We start from the raw sequence: 4,084 nt of genomic DNA on the forward strand, positions 1-4,084 counted from the left end.
GATGGGTGTGAATAACCCCTCCCTGTACTTAAAAACGAATTAAGAAATTAAAGTGAATTTGTGTGCTATTTAAAAGCCTGCAGTTGCAGACTCTGAGCGCCAAGCCCTTAGACTGTAAGGCAAGATTTTTGTCATCAGAAGTGGAAACAGATGGCTATGACGGTAGGCACTAAAGGTTGGTTCAGCCGTACTGGGGCCAGAACAGCTTCAAAAATAAGGCAATCTGGGGCTTCTCAGTTTGAGACCACCAAGAGAAAGGCCCACTGAGGCAAAAAAAAAAAAAAAAAAGCCAGCCAGTGGCAAATCACCAGAAGATACTCAGACAGGACAATGGTCACAGCTGGATGGGGTGACTTGGGGTCACAGATGGGGAGGCAGGAAACCCTTGAACCAGCGCTCAAGGAGAATGTCTTTGCATGTCCTGTGCACGACACCAAGTAGCAATTTCTGGGGTTCGGAGGTGTGTTATTTTTGCGATATTTCCCCCCCCAAAAGAAGACACGAAGGTAGAGACCCTGGAGAGGTGAGCCCACCAAAATGGAGCCTTCACCAGGGGCGGGGCTGGGTGAGAGTCGGAAAGGCCTTCTTGCAGCACACCGCTCCCTTCAGGTCTGGCTGAGTCCCACAAACGCTTGTAGGTGCCCAGGAGAGCTTTGCAGTTGGGACAGTAGTGGTCCACATCCTGCAGGGCGTCCACACAGAAAGGGATGAAGCAGCAGCCCGCCATGCACCCCAATAGGCATAGGTTCCGTCAGGAGAGCCAGGTGAGGGCGCCGGCATTATAGGACAGCTGAGTCACGATCATCTTGTTGCAGGAAGGACAACACATCTGGACCGGGCGGTCGAAAAAGGAGACGGGCTGCTGCACGCGAACTGTCTGCACAGCAGTTGCATTGGCATTGGGGACGGGCACTGGCTGGGTGTAGTACGCAGGCGGATTCATGCTCTTCCCATCCGGGCCCATCATGAGCCCCGTGGCCGGCCCAGGCATGGGTGCTGGAAGTGTGGGGTAATAACTGTTAACAGAAACTGTCTCTTCATAAGACGGGGGCGCGGTCGGCACCGAGGAAGGTCCCGCAGCTGCCTGGTAGGATCCTGGAGCAGACATTTTTACCGCCGCCTGCGCAGCCAGTCGAGCCGGGAGGTCTCAGGAAGGATGCTTTTTAAATAATGCTGAGACGATTTAGTTAATGATTTGGAAAACAATTAAGTTTAAACCCTGCCTCATATCACATATTAAAAAATAAATTGTACATAGTTTGTAGAGTTAAATGTGAAAATAAAAATCTTGGAATTAGTAAAAACACAACAAATCGTGTAAATGAATAGTTGTCCTATTAGGGGGCTTGAAAGTATAAACTATACCAATGATAGAAAGCATAGAGAAAATGATCAATACATTTAAACATAAAAATTTTAACTTTTAAGTATCAAAAAGCATTATTATTGAAGTTAAAAGTAAATAAAAACTAAGAAAAATATTTTATTACATATTAGGAGTTAATATCCTTAATCTATAAAGTGAACATCACAAGTCAATGTAAAGATACACACACAAAATTCACGTACACAAAAAAATAAGCAAAGAACATAGACTATCAAACCACAAAGGGAGAAATACAGACAAGAAACAGAGAATAATACTAATTCTCTCTGTGTTTTGGGACTAGATATTCTTTTATTTTTCTGTATTTGCTAAATAATCAGGAAATATATCTAGAGATAGATAAATGGAAAAAACATATTACTATGTCATCTTGGGAGTTTAATACTTTACAATGAGAAAGATGATGCTATTTGGAATCAGAAGTCCTGAGTTCAAGTCCAAGCGCTCGTTGAATGATCTTGGGCAAAGTCACTGGACTGCTTTGAGCCTTGGTTTCTCCAAATATAAAACAGAAGAAATAATCTTCATGTCATAAACTGCTGTGAAGAATAGATTTTAAAAATGTACATGGGAAAGGCTTTGTGAGATCATTTACAGACGTCAGAGATTCCTATTTCTGATCCAGTGCGTTAAGGCTTTTCCCAGCCTCCGACAAAATCTGTGCATCTTCTCTTACAAATACCATATCCCTTTGCCTGATGAGGGTTTATGTTCCTGAGTTGTTGTTCAGGTGACAGTTCACCTGTGATGCCTTGGATTTTGCAGTCTCCTCAGTGGATGGGACAGGAGCATCTACTAGATCCTGACTATAGTCAAATGGAACTGTGATAACAAGCACTATTGCTTTTCTTCTTCCATGTTATATGCTTTATCATTCAGTTCTAGTATACACAGAGTTAATTTGATAACCAAGTTGATACTATAATTCCATGTTCATGATATTTAAAAAGTCCTTACTAATTTCAAATTCAGGGCTCTGTTGTAAGTCAAATGAGAGCACCAGCCTATCTCTCTTCTCAATCACAGGAATAATTCCTTTGTGAATGCTGCATGATATAGAGTGAACACAAAAGGGCCAGAACAATGAACTTTTCTTCTTTCACATGATCCCTGATAAGTAGAATAGTGCTATGTTTCTCCATTTATGTCTCTATATGAAATAAAAGCAGAATTATAATTTTCTGGGTGAAAGAAACCTTACGCCACCTTTGTTTTTTCTTTCCTGGTCCTAAGCCTATAAAAACCGTTTTAGAGTGAAAGATGAAAAGAAAAAGGTGAAGGAAAACCCTAAACATTCCCAAGGAGCAGAAGATGTTGATATATGAAGACCACAATTAGCTGTTTGGCTAATCCTCTGGGTTAGAAAAAAAGATGAAATGAACTGAAAGTCATCAAAATAATTTAGAGAAAGCATAAAAATTATTTACTGGTTGACTAAGCCGTTAATTATTGTTGGTCATGTAAAGTACAGTTTCTCATTTCTGGGAAACCTTAGAAACGAAGGGAGAGAGGGAGGAGGAAGAGAAGGAGGGAAGGAAAAAAAGAAGGTAACTGAGTTTTTGGTTTACTACCAGCTCAAGGAAATCTCTTTTGCTAGAAGAGCGGAAATTGCCATGAAGAGGAACTGGGTAGGTCTGGATCTTCAATACCTTAGTCTGTAATTCTGGGCAAAAGATCACTTTTCCTTGAGACCATTTTCTCATCTGGAATAGATCAGTGGTTTTCAAATTGTGCTCCAACAGAACAGTGCTGATCCGGAAGCTAGACCAATGAACAACGGTGATCTCTATACAATTCACAGAAAAATGAAGTAAAATAAAATGCTCTGCATTTGCTGTAGTTTCCTTATTTACATCTATTATAACAATTCCTGCATTGTATGGATTCTTCTGAGCCTATACAACCATTTCTTGGATTTGAGATATCAATAAAAATTTTTTCTCGATTTTAAGATTTTCTTTCCTACTTTTAGAAAACCTTTGTAATGAGAACTTACTGTATAGCTCAGGGAACTCTACTCAGTGCTCTGTGGTGACCTAAATGAGAAGGAAATCCAAAAAAGGGAGGGGATATATGTACACGTATAGCTGATTCACTTTGCTGTACAGTAGAAACTAACACAACATTGTAAAGCAACTATACTACAATAAAAATTAATTTAAAAAAAAAACCAAAAAAAATCCTTTGGCCCTACTGCCACATGCCTGGTGACTGAGTTTTAGAAAATGACAAAGTGAACTAACAGAAATAAGTAGTAATAGGAGAACTTAGATACAATTAGTCATACTTAGGTTTTTTATTTTAAATGATCACTGTTGATTTTAAAGATTTGTTTAAATATAATGAATTTCTTTTGTTATGTGTACATATTCTGGTTTTGATTTCCTGGACTAGATACCTAACTTTTTGTTTTTTTAAATAATTTTACTTATTTATTTGTAAGTTTTGGCTGTGTTGGGGCTTCGTTGCTGCACTGGGGCTTTCTCTAGTTGCAGCAAGCAGGGTCTACTCTTCATGCATGGGCTTCTCATTGCCGTGGCTTCTCTTGCTGCAGAACACAGGCTCTAGGCGCACGGGCTTCAGTAGTTGCGGCTCACAGGCTCTAAAGCTCAGGCTCAGTAGTTGCGGCGCACAGACTTAGTTGCTCTGTGACATGTGGGATCTTCCCAGACCAGGGCTTGAAGACGTGTCCCCTGC

At 40.4% G+C, this 4,084-nt stretch overlaps 1 pseudogene across 1 annotated transcript; it reads right to left on the reverse strand.

Annotated features, from left to right (window-relative positions):
* Nucleotides 1–397: 397 nt before the first annotated feature.
* Nucleotides 398–1,108, reverse strand: LOC307188917 (lipopolysaccharide-induced tumor necrosis factor-alpha factor homolog; annotated as a pseudogene). The gene has a single exon. The product of its transcript is annotated as a lipopolysaccharide-induced tumor necrosis factor-alpha factor homolog (transcript).
* Nucleotides 1,109–4,084: the final 2,976 nt, after the last annotated feature.

This window comes from Stenella coeruleoalba (genome assembly GCF_951394435.1).
Source record: "Stenella coeruleoalba genome assembly, chromosome: 7".
NCBI lineage: Eukaryota > Metazoa > Chordata > Mammalia > Artiodactyla > Delphinidae > Stenella > Stenella coeruleoalba.